The sequence below is a fragment of the Micromys minutus genome, assembly GCF_963924665.1.
Source record: "Micromys minutus genome assembly, chromosome: 16".
Lineage (NCBI taxonomy): Eukaryota > Metazoa > Chordata > Mammalia > Rodentia > Muridae > Micromys > Micromys minutus.
Genome location: NC_137985.1, coordinates 31,800,472 through 31,814,028, shown reverse-complemented (window position 1 = coordinate 31,814,028; position 13,557 = coordinate 31,800,472).

Here is a 13,557-nt window from a genome sequence, read left to right as displayed (position 1 = left end):
GAGGACAGCTGGCCATCATCCCCCAGCCAGAGCCCTTCTTTGTCTTGAAGAAAATGATTCAGTTTCCTCTCTGCCTTCTCTTCTCCAACCTGAGTCATCCAAAGTCTTTAACCTTTCCGAGTGTCATCTTTTTACCCCCAGCTCTTCTTGTCGCTCCTCTAACCCTGTCTTGAATATGACCCCAAGTTCCTCCTGGGAACCTAAAGAGACCCTAGACTTCCCACCCTGAGCACCAGAGCTCCAATGGAAAAACTTCGTGCATGTCGTCCTGGAGAGGTTCCCTAATTACCGTGGTTCTCTTGCCTCCCGACAAGATCAGAGGCTCCACATAGGCTGCGCCTCCACCCTCCTTCCTGCAGCCTCCCTCACCTCCTCTGCACCCAGCTGAGTGCAAGGCTTATAACATGTGGCACATAAATTTTCATGATGTCTGATTTGAAATGAGGTGCACACATAAAATTTTTGGCACTTGTGATTTACTGATAAATTATACAGCAGCTTTTGAGTTCCTGTTCTTATTATTGTGGCACACACTAGGTAGACCTTTGGTGAATGCTTGTATTTTTAGCTATACCATCGTAAACAATATGAACCATAGCAAAATATAGCGTTCATTCAAGAAATATGTACTGAACTTCTACCATGTGTCAGGCACTGTGCTAGATGCCGGGGTCTCAGAATGAAAGGCCACATCCTGGTTCTGCAGGCATTGACAGCTTCCACGGGGAAGAAAAGAAGGCACAGTGAGCAAGCAGTCTTACAACGGAAGTGCCAGGAGACACTGGGAAGCAAAGATATGGACACAGTTCTGTGTCCTAATGATTTCATCTTGCTAGACATTAGTGGAGAATGGTTTTAGCTGTCAGGATCCTTTCCTGGGCTTGGCCACCATCTCTCTGACTCTGTGTGGCCCTGGAATATTTGTCAGTGTTGTAGTTTGGATCCTAAATCCTCTCCAAAGGACCATACGTGTAAAAGGCTTGATCTCCAGCCAGAGTCACTTTTGACAATAGTTTCTTTCTAGTGTGAGGAAGTCAGGTCTCTGGATCCTTACCCTTTCCTCTTTGTTTTCATGCTCCCATGAGGTAGACAGCCTCCTCTATCACGTACAACCACCACGAGGTACTACCCATCACAGACCCAAAGCAACAAGGCCAGGCACACAGATTGGAACCGTCTGAAGCTATGAGCTGCTAAAAATCCTTCTTCCTTACAACTGATTGTTTCCAGAACTTTGTCACAGTAATGAAAACCGACTAACACAATGGGAAAATTCCCAAAGCATACTCAAAGCCCTTCCCAAAAATGTTTCATATGGATTTACAAGAAGATAATCTCTTTTCCTTTAAAGGTGTATAATGTCAGCAACGGGTTACTTTTCTTACACCATACCTATCTGAGAGTATAACCAGCCGAAAGCCCCAGAGGGAACACTTGCTGAAAGATAGGGAAAAACATACAAGATCCAACATCATTCTGAGCCCTAGATCCAGTCATCCCATCCTTGCTAAGCATCTGGTAAGTGTCTGGTTTTGTTTAGGTTTGTTACTCTAGAAGGAGGTACACACTTCAAGGTGCCTTTGATGCCAAGGTGGCTTCTCCTAGAGGGAAACGAGGGACTGAACATGTTTGCTGATGAGCAAACGCAAATACTATGATGTGTACAGATTGGAAAGAAACCCATCAAGGCTACTAAAATGACCAAATAGTGTAGAGGCTGACATTAAAGTCTAGGTTTGATGCCTATCACCTGTATGCCCTTGATCAAACCACTAAACCATTGCTTTCCCCCTTGAGGTTCTCATCTATGAATACGCTTGCTTCATTGGATTGTCTTGAGCATGACATGACTTGATGTACTAAGAGTACATGTTATATATTAGATAATAATGCAGGTTTTCTATCATCACTGTCTAGCACACCATCCTTCCATTGTGAACACTGCAGATAGAGCGCAATCCATTAGACCACATGGGCTGGGTTACTTATAACATTTCATCTCCCTTACCACAAAAAAATGGATGTGGGCAAGGGCAAGGGTCCCCGTCTAGAGCTGAGCTATCCTCTCCAAGAATTATTAAATTATTAGTGATGAATTTAGGACTGAAGAATTATATCTCCTCTTGAATCCTAATTTATCCTGGCTTAAGTTCACCGTGGCCAATAGCCAAAGCCCAGGGACAGTACTGGCAGCAAAAGAAAGCAAAGCCAAGAGTCACATAGAAGCAACTAAAGATACAATTCTGCACTGCTATGTTAGTTATTTCTTCATGCTCTTCCATATGGTGTAGCAAAGAAGACTGTTGGCATGCCAACCCCTTAAAAGTAGAGGACACCGTGTTGCTGTGACAGCTCAGTAGGTAAAGGTGCTTGTCATTACGCCTGGTGAATTGTCCTGAATTAGACCCCTGGTTTAGATCTGAACTAGAGTCTGATTGCTACCCACAATAGAAGCAGAGAACAGAATAGAAGAAGAGAACAACAACTCTGGCAGGTTGTTCTCTGACCCACTCACACGTTCCCTAAGAGAAAATCCCTTTCTCCAGCTAGGAATGGTAGCACATGTCTCAGTCCCAGCTCCCAGAAAGTAGAAACAAGTTAATCTCTGAGTTCGGGGCCAGCCTGGTCTACAAAGCAAGTTCCAAGACAGCCAGAGCTACACACAGAGAAACCCTATGTCAAAAAACAAAACAAAAAAAAGTCCCTTTCTTAGGGCTGGGGAAGTGACTCAGTAATTAAGAGCATTTACTGCTCTTCCAGAGGACCTGGGTTTGACTCCGAAAACCGCCATGGTCACCTACATAGAAACTCACAGCTCGAGGGAATCCTTCACGAGGCATGCATATGGTGCACATACATGCATGCTAGCAAAACACTCATACACAAAAACAGTTAAAATATTTTTAAATTGTTTTAAAAGATTTTCATTTTGTCTCTTTCTCTGTCTGTCTCTCTTTCTCCATGTTTGTTTCTGTCTCCTTGACCCTCTGTCCCTCTATCCCTCTGTCCCTCTGTCCCTCTGTCCCTCTGTCCCTCTGTCCCTCTGTCCCTCTGTCTCTCTGTCCCTCTGTCCCTCTGTCCCTCTGTCTCTCTGTCCCTCTGTCTCTCTCTTTCTGGGTGGTGAACTTTTTGGTCTCTGGCACCTTGTCATGGACACTTCTCCATTTTGTTAGTGAACTTTCCACTGCTAAGACAGAACACCTGAATCAGTTGATGGTGAGGAAGGTTGTGTAGCTGACAGTTACAGAGGCCTCATGTGAGGAAGGTTGTGTAGCTCACAGTTACAGAGGCCTCAGCCTCTGCTCATTAGTCCTGCTGCTTTAAGCTACTGGCAACACCACATTTCATGGTGGCAATGTGTGGTAAAAGGGGTCAGTTTACCTCATGGTGGCTGAATTGCTCCTAAAACTCAACACTGGCCCTTCCGGTGAATCAACGCTTATGCTAAGATAAATTGGATTTCTATACCTTCTAACCAAAGGGATCTTGATAGACACAATATGCGTGAACTCAGCATTAAACAGATAGAATATAATAGAGGCTCATAATAAATATTAGGCACAGCAAATGCTCCCAAAAAAAATTTTTGAGCTTTCACACTTACAGAATCTATGCTTTAACTCAAGAAAAACTCAGAAGCCCATGTGCATTTGCCTGCATGTGTGCATGCTGGCTTACAATGATGTTGACAGTAATAGTAATGAATAACAAACAAACAAAAGAACCTAACTATTCCAGAGGTACAAGCTCACTGGTACAAGTCAGTCCTATCTAAAGGTAAAGTCTATTTCAAAGGAAATGAGCACACATTTGCTGAAAAATGGGTAGGGAATCTTTATCATTGGGGTGACAATTAATTGCACCTTGTAAACATTGGAATAGTTAGATGGGTAGCTGTTTATGGATTACCAATTACTCTCATTGCCTGAGGAGCTGCAGGTGTTAGATAAATAAACAAGAGGCTCTGCATGAACATTCCTCTGCCTTTAACGTGTCTCCTTCCAGAGCTAACCTTGAAAGCCTTATTTTTAAAAATGTAGCAGGCAGACCTGCTATCTGGCTAGAGATAAAATGTTCAGAGCCATTTAGTTTTCATCTTTCTCTTAAGAGACACCTCCTTAATTGCTAGTAATTCTAAGTGTGGCAAGCTCATGCCTCCAACTTAGAACAACATGGAGAGGTTATAGAGGCAATAGAAATAATGAGACAGCAGGAGGCAAGACTTCCTGTGTAACTGCGGAGACTCTGAGTGGTCAACTCAGAGTCTATAATGGCTCCTTCAACAAAGCAAAACTAAACTAGAGCAACCACTTAGGAGAGCGAGGCTGGATGAGGCTACATGAACTCCTGTCTGACTTGCTAGTTGTCCCTAGAGTTTTCAGAGACAGTCATAAGAGAACTGCTGTAGGCAACCAACGGGACACCATCTTGTCAAAACAATGGGTGCATTGTCATAGCCTGACACACCCAAGGAGCATATTGTAATGTGCCAGAGCCACACTCTTCTGCCTAGTGACAGATGAGTGTGTTACACCTTCTTTAAGGGTCAAAGTTGACATTCTTTTTTTTTTTTAAAGCATATGCTATATAAGTCTGTACAGAGACTAAAGAACTGTTGAAATACTAGTGGAATTTCTTGATGCCTCAGGGTCAGAAGGAAACATGGTTTTGCCTAGCATGTCTCCTAAGCAGCAGGAACATTCTCACTAACAATGCAACCCAGAAACAAGTCATGTTCAGCTTTCCTCCCACTCACCCAACTCGAACACACAACCCAGTAAAGGCAAAGCAAAAATAACACAAATACATCAACCCAAACAGTATCAACACACACACACTTCAATGTTCCGCATAAACTGCTGAATAACAAAAGTAGTAATCTCTTATACATCAGGGCTCGAGTCTGACCAAAACTTACACAAAATAGAACTCAAGAAAATAAATTAAATTCACTTCCCAGTTCTCTGCAAGAAGGAAATGTTATCTGGGTAAAAAGTATTCCTATTTTTGCATATGAAAATACATTGTCCCAAATAAGCAAATTCCTACTATGATCCCATCCCAAGGCAGTGTGAAGTGCCCTTCATTCTGGGTAGGGCCCGGAAGAAAAATACAATGACTGAGTTCTAATTGTTTGCCTATATCATAGCTACCCTGCACGGAAGCTGATGTGAACAATTCTATCAATGTCTCCTTCCTCCTGAAGTTCAAGGGTAAGAGACATTTCTATACCAACAAGTTAGTTTACTATGAGAAGTGCCAGTGAAATTTTGGCACGGTAATTTTTGTAGGTTTAAAGACGTTGGTAGGTGTTACACCCTTAACTTTTTATAATCAGTAGTCACGCCTTAGTCTTTATTCACCCAACAGATACTGGCTTGCCCTAGACAGAAGCCATTGTACTGCTTAGGTTTTATCAGCTTGACACAAACTAGAGTTTACCCAGGAAGAGGAAACCTCAACTGCTTTCATCAGATTGGCATGTAGGCATGTCTCTGGGGAATTACCTTGATTAATAATTGATATGGAAGGGCCAAGCCCACTGTGGGTGGTGTCACCTAGAGTAGGTAGTTCTGGATTCTATTAAAAACAAACGAAAAACAAAAACAAATAAAACTTAAAAAAAAAAAAAAAACAAAAAACAAAAAAACCCTGATCAAGAGAATCCACAGCATTCCTTCCAGGTTCTACTTCAGTTCCTGCTTTGAGCTCCTGTCCTGACTTCCCTGGATGATGGACAGTAGCATGAGGTGAAATAAGCTCTTTTCTTCCCAAATTGCTTTTTGGCAGTGGTGTTTATCATATCAACAGAGAGCAAACCAGAACACACATTAACATATGAAGCTATTCAAGCACAATGGGATCAATACCATCTCAGGAGCTCATGAGAGAAATATCTGGGAGGTGGTGGCGCAAGCTTTTAATCCCAGCACTCAGGAAGCAAAGGCAGGTAAATCTCTGTAAATTTGGGGCCAACCTGGTCTACAGAGCAAGTTCCAGGACAGCCAGGACTACATAGAAAAACACTGTCTTGACAGACATACAAACAAACAAACAAACAATAAATAAATAAATAAACAAACAAAACAAAGCTTTTTTGAGATTATCACTAGATAGAGACTCTCTGAATGAGAACTCCAGCCAGAGCCCCCCAGAGCTCCCAGGGACTAAGCCACAAACCAGTGAGTACACATGGAGGGACCAATGGCTCCAGCCACATATGTAGCAGAAGATGGCTTTGTCTGGCACCAATAGGAAGAGAAGCCCTTGATCCTGTGAAGGCTTGTTTCCCCAGTGTAGGGGAATGCCAGGGTGGTGAGGTGTGAGTGGGTGGGTGAGAGGGGAAGCATCCTCATAGAAGCAGGGGAGAGGGGATGGGAGTGAGGGGGTGGAACAGGGAAAGAGGACAACATTTGAAATGTAAAATTTTTAAAAATTAAAATTAAAAAAAAAAAAGACTTCAAATGCTGAAGCAGGTTTCTCTTGTGGGCCTCCTCAGGTTCACTGCTACCAAACTGGCTGCCTATGTTGGCCTCTCTTGTCCAATCCCGAGCCGAGACTGTAGTTCTACCTTGAGCATCACTCGCTGGGCATAGAAGAGATGACACTGGAATACTTCACCAGGCCAAAGACAAGAAATGTTAAAACTGAGATAAATAATAATATTAAATCAAGACAATGGCAGAAAGCTGGCTTTTCCTGGTCTTGAAGCCCAGCACATTCTATCTGCCATGTTCCCATAAGGCAGCCTCTTCAATGAGGCCATATGAAAAGCACATCTCTGTGTCTTAGCGCATAAGAATGGAAACCTACGGCCAGATTGCAGAGCCATGAAAATCTGTCTCCTTCAGAAAGGCTTGCCTTTTCAGTTCTTTTCTTTTTCAATTGATTTCATTTATGTGGATGAGTGTTTTGCCCGTGTGTGTATATATGTGTATAATATGTGTGTAGTATCACCAGAAGCCAGGAAAGGGCATCAGATTCCTTAAAATTGGAGTTGTAGATGGTTGTGAGCCAGCATCTGGGTACTGTGGGCTTATTGAAGAGGTACTGAGCCTCTAAAAAAAAAACCTGTCCCATTTCCAGTAAGGTCATGCCTGATTACTGCAATGATCACTTTGCACTCTAAATCTTGCTTTCTCTTGACATACTTTTATTAATTTTTCCCTTCACTCATTCAATTATTAGAAAAAATATACAGTGTCTACTATATCCCATTCAGTGCCCTAAAACTACAATAATTAAATAATTCTAATTTTTCCTTATTGTTTTTCATTTTATGTTTTCCTTAATAAATATAATTGACAAATGAAAAGTGGATACAATGTGATTATTTGCTATATGTGTAGTGTTCTAGCTAGTTTGATGTCAACTTAACACAAGCTATCTGAGAGGAGGGAACTTCGGTTGAGAAAATGCCTCCATAAAATTGGGCTGGAGGCAAGCCTATAGGGTACTTTTTTCATTAGTGATAAATGTGGAGAGGCCCAATACATAGTGGGTGGTGCCATTCCTAGGCTGGTGGTACTGGGTTGAATAAGAAAATAGCTGAACAAGCTATAGAGAGCAAGGCAGCAAGCAGCGTCCCTTTGTGGCCTCTGCATCAGCTCCTGCCTCCAGGTTTCTGCCCTGTTTGAGTTCCTACCTTGACTTCCTTCAGTGATAGACTATGATGTTGAAGTGTAAGCCAAATAAATCTTTTTCTCTCCAATTTGATTTTGGTCATGATGTGTCATCATAGCAATAGTAACCCTAAGACGTGCATTATAAAATGACGACCGCAATCAAATTAACTCAACCAATATGCAGTTATTAGTGTCTGTATGCTCTGTACTTAACTATCACTCTCTTAGGAAATGCTACCATGTTACATTGGGTCCCTAGAATCTCTTTCCCTACAGAACACATAATATAATAAACATAAGTTTAAAAAAATAAGTTCTAAGAAGGCCTTATATACGGAAATGCATACTTAGGAATACATATAAATAAAATGAGAAAATTATAAAAGATACAAATTAAAGTTTGGTGATAAGTTGAAAATTGCTGATGATGAAGGATAGATACATTGTATCTATGTGACTACCTTTGGCATTAGTGAAACTAAAAGGCATCCTAAAAGTATTCATATAAGCTGATCAGTGAACCATTCATAGACCAAAGCATATGATCAGAACAACCACTCCAAGCTTCTAGGGGGTATCACCACAGTAAGGCACAGGGCTACAAAACTGACCATATGTACACAAGCCAGGAGATACCCATTCTGGGTAACTTTCAGAGTTTCTTCATCTCCTGGGTGAGTTATCCCCAGGCTTCTCTGAGGAAGCAGAAACAGCAGAGTGGCCAGAATCATCACTTAAATAAAGGCAGTGACATTGCTTCTTGAACAGGAATTGTTTTTTGTTTGTTGCTTTTCTATCATGCTAAGTGACAAAAGGCACAAAGGTCCTTAAACAGTCTAAGAAATAACAGAAGAATTATAACTCACTAATTAGCTTTCTGTTAAAGCCAATTAAAATACAGCTATGAATGTAGCTCTATTGATAGAATGCTTTCCTAGGTAGCACTCATCCCTGGGCTCCATCCACAACATCACATAAAACAGGTGTGGTAGCACATGCCTACAATCCCAGCATTTGGAAGATGAAGGCAGGGGAATCAGCAGTTCAAGATACTTGGCTATTTATAGCAAGTTTGAGGCAAGCCAATGCTACATGAAAATCTGCCTTTATTTAAAAAAAAAAAAAAAACTGTTAAAAATACGTGTGGCTGGACCTCCTCTGACTAACAAGGTTATTTTCAGGTTGTTTCTGAAGTTTGATATTCAAATGATATTAATGCTCTTCTTGGGTAAATGTCCTAGGAAGACGTGTTTGCCCAGCAGGTACTGGTCAGCCAGAAGAAGCTTTTAATCATGGGATAAGCAGAAAGCAAACTGAAGGAGGGGAAGAAGTAGGAAAAGCAGATGTTTGATACAATACAGGAATGAGAGTCAAGCCATATCCAGGATATTGAACTACACTGAGTCTAAGCTCAGAAAAAAAGTGGTGGATGGGAAGGAAGCAGGAGCAAGCGGCGGGCTGGGGAGATCTCTAAAGGACGTTGAGGCCAAGCACTGTGATACTGAGTACCATTTGGTATGCTTCTCGTGGTCTAGACATGCTCCAGTATGTCACCACAGATGGCAATGAGACACTGAACTTCAAACATAAAACCCAGTGTATAGTGAGAAAGGTCAAGAATTCTGTCCTCAGAGTTCCTCCAGCCAGGGCAAAGGTCACATAAGTTCAGTGACTTGAAATGAGCATCGTGGCTCACGAAATTTGTGCCTACTTCTCCTGTCCTCTTCCCACTCTCAGACCTGTTTACTTATGTGGGTCCACATCTTGCTTCAGGACAGCTTTATTCTTTGTGATCACCCAAATTCTCTGCTCCCATAACAGTGACTATGCGTGTCATTCATTCAGTATGTATGGCGTATTGCTTTTATTTTATGCACAAGAACTAAGAGGGAAGTGGATAGGGCTAATTCTTAAATCAAACACGTGCCACACAGAGCCTGAAGTTCTGTGGGGGACAGGTGTGTATGCACGTGTGTGAGTCGAGGGCTTGTAGACACTAAGGTTAGTTGTCTTCCTCCGTGACTGTCCAGCTCTTTTTTCAGACGAGGTCTCACACCACACCTGGAACTCACCGATTAGGCAGGCTACCTGGAAATAGAGCTCTGGGCATCTATTCATCACTCCCTCCCCAGCACCAAACTCTTAACAGGAAGGCTGAGGATCCAGACTGGTCCTCATGCTTGCAGGACCAGCACCATCTCCCCAGACCTGAGAGGAGATTTTTAAAGGAAACTCAACATGATGCAGCCCCAGTTCTGTATTGCAACTGGAGACCCAGTATCACACAAATAACAGGGCATTTTGCACATCTTGGTCTAAGAAAAAGAGGTTAAAAGTGTTAATATGCTCCACATTGGATGATTCCGTGGGAGCCCTCTGTAACACACTATTCGGATTTAGCTTGGTACTCACTCACTATTGATGGTTCTTTCTTTCAGAGTCTGTCCCTGAATATCCATTGGGAGATTCCCAGAAGCTCAAGTCTCTAATACAAAATGACATATTTGGAGCTAAAAGATGCCTCAGCCATTAAGAGTATGTGCTGCTTTCAAAGAGACCCTAAGTTTGGCTCCAGAACCCCCATTAGGTGCCTCTAACTCCAGCTGCAGGGGAATCTAACACCCTGTTCTGGTCTCCATGGGCACCTTTATCCACTTGCACATACCCACGCAAAGACATATACAGACACACATAAATACAATTTTTTAAACAACTTAAAAGTTGTTTAAAATGACATGTTTGTGAGTAACCTATGCAGATCCTTCTGTATATTTTAAACTTTCTCTAGCTTATGCATAATACTTAATTCAATGTAAATGCTATGCAAATGATTCTTATACTGTATTGTGGAATGGTGACAAGAAAGGAAGTCTGAACGGTATAGATGAGTTTATTTTCCCAGAATATTGGCAGCCTACAGCTAGCTGAGTCCATAGATTCATGCCCATCGACATGAAGGATGAACTACATATTATACAATTCTATAGTGTGTCCCCATGGCATTCTTCACCGCACGAGTTCAGGGAATATTTACTCTTCTTGATGATGCTGTAGGCAGCAAGGATGCTGGTGATGAATGACGACTGTTAATAAGGATGACTTCATGGTCAGCAGGTCCAGCGACCCTGAACTTTGAGTTTGAATGCAACCCTTCTGCCATGTGCTCTCATTCCTCCCCCTCCTTCCTGACATGTGGGTTAAGGGTGGGAAGAGCCCTCCAGTCTGGCACAGGCCCCTTTAAAAATGTACCCAGGCTCCTTCTCTGCCAACCAGGTTGCTAAAAATACGACTACAGCAAAAGCTGAAATATTTGCAGAGAAAACTGAATTTCCTGCGCTCCCTCCACTCAAATGGGTAAAACCTGACCTTAGAAGCCCCAGATCAGCTCTGCCAAAGGCACAAGCCTCCAGCTTTCCCACCCCTTCTTATTATGGAGTCTGTCTGTGGGCTTGAGCGGGGATGTTATGTTCAGAAAGGGCCCACTCCCAGGAAAGGAAGCCACAGTATTGGCAAATACATAGTCACGTGATGCCTCACCCTTCCCGCCCCCCTCTCTGCTTACTAGGACCAATCCTCTCCAAAGCCCATCTCCATCTGTCCCGTGAAGGGTATGTGCTGGACCACGGAGGCTTTACACTATGTTAAGTTTTCTCCTCTCACTGTTCGTACCATCTCTTCTACCTGCCTTACCTTCTAATCTTTGCTTCCACAATCCTAGCTGGCTCCAGCCCAGCCAGCATGCCCTGGCTCCCTCCCTAACCCAGCCTTTTCTAGAACACTCCTCTCCAGGACTGCAATCCTGTCCTTTGGCAGTTGTGGGAACTGGCGAATGGGCAGGACTGTTGAAGGTGTCAAATGTATAAGGTCCAAGATCCAAGCTAAGTCAGCTCTAAGACGCTCTCTAGAACTTGATCTCCTATACCCAGACCCTAAAGTTAAGCAGGCTGTGGTAGGAAGCATAACCTGACATCACTTTGCCAAAGACCAGATTCATGCAGTCACACACAAGGCCCCAGGCTACTCCTGTCCCTTCTCCAAGCTCACCTAGAAAACCACAGTCTCAGAGCCCCATCAGCTCACCTTGATGACAAAGTCCAGGCACCTTGTCCAGAAGAGAGGCTTCCCACTAGCCTTAAGCTGTGCTCCGAGGCAGTGATGGAACCCAACGGGAAGAAGTGTTGGATGTCACAGTGTGACAGCCTGCTCAGGGTGTTTCTGGAGATAGATGAGCAGCCAGTGTTGTGTGCCTTTGAGTCTGTGTGTGTGTGTCACTTGCTTCTGTGTACTTAAATTGTGAGTGTGCCTGTCTTCTCAATCTGGGTTCTGCCTTCCTCTCTGTCTGTCTTTTCCTCACCTTGAAGCCTGCCCATCCCCCAGGCCAAGCACTGAGGCCAGTTCTGTGTGGGCATGTCAAGTGGGCTGTTGCTGAAACAGTTGTTTTGTGGATGGAACTGACAGTTGCCGTATCTGGTGTCCCATGGGTCTGCCAGTGTTCAGACACCCTCACCCTACACAAAGGTGTCTTACAGGAGGAAGGAAGGGAGGTGCTGTGTGGGAGTTGGAAGAGGGGGGTAAAGATGCCCCTCCTTTTAGTTCTGACCAGCAGGAAGAAGGGCCCAGAGGCAGCACAGCCTGCAGAGCAATGTTGCCTAGCAACTCGAAGACTTTACTGCAGACTCACCAAATCCCGAATTCCTCAGCTCTAATTTGGGAAAAGCAGAGTCCAGATCTGATATCCTCTCTGCCCCTCTGTTTCACCCTTCCATCTCCCCTCTGGGTTCTGGAGTAAAAGCACAGGGGAAGTTGGCACAACCAGAGGCTCCAGATGTGTTTGTCATTTAGGCAAGGACCTTAGTTCCTAGGACATCCTGCCATTTGGTGGAGGTGGGGGGACTAAAGATGTGCCAGAGACAGATTGGGGAACAGATTTGCTGTTACAGGGGTGGGTGGGTCCCAAACATGCTGGGAGAGACACCCCTACACCCCAACCCTGGAATCCCAGCCAGTCACTAGCTCAGCTTGGAGCCCCAAGCTGGCTAATCATGTCCTCCAACCTGAGTGGACACTGGCATATCCCTCCCACCCATTCTCCCTTTAACAAGGAAAGCCATGACCCAATGTGGCTGGCCTTTGACAGTAGATCCACTACAGCCGGGCTGTCTGAGGCCCCCAGTCCTACTCAGAGCAACCAGGCATTTCCTTCCTCTCTACTTTAAGCAGTAGCTTTCCTTCCTTGTCCCTCCTTGGAGAACTTAGCTGAGGAGGACTTGAATTTTTTCAAAGGAGTCCCAACCACCTGGGTATCATGTGACACAATCAGCTATATTTCCCTGACAGGCTGGGAGGTTAAGAGACCACACACACACACACACACACACACACACACACACAAGTCAAGCTGCCTACTCCAGATGTTCCTTTCCCTATCTCTTCTTTCCAGCCTCTCTCCAAACCACATCCTTCCCCAGTATGGGCTGAAAGAGCCAAAACCAGTGATAACCCCTACACTGCTTGAGTTGACAGCAGCTTTTTTCTTCCTAAGAGCAAGTGTGAGGGTGGCTAACTTCTGTCTTATTTTAAGGCAGTGAATCCAAAGGTTAGAAAGTCTAGTGTGAGGAGTGGGATGGGTGGGTGTGCTAAGTCTGAACCAGCACATAAATACATTCAAAGTGGGTAGACAGATCATAGGTCATGGACAGATACAAAAGAGATAACTGGTCAGTGAGGATAGAGGACACATAGAACTAGTCAAGTACCGAAAATAAGAGGCTATTGAATGCCCAGCCAGAGAGAGGACATGTATACACCAATACTTCCACAGCTCAGAAAACATCATGGAAGAAATTGTGGAAAGAGTTTAAAAACCAGAAGAAGGGAGGTGAGGTATGGTATTATGACTCCCAGTCATGACATGGCAATTGTATTCTTGAGT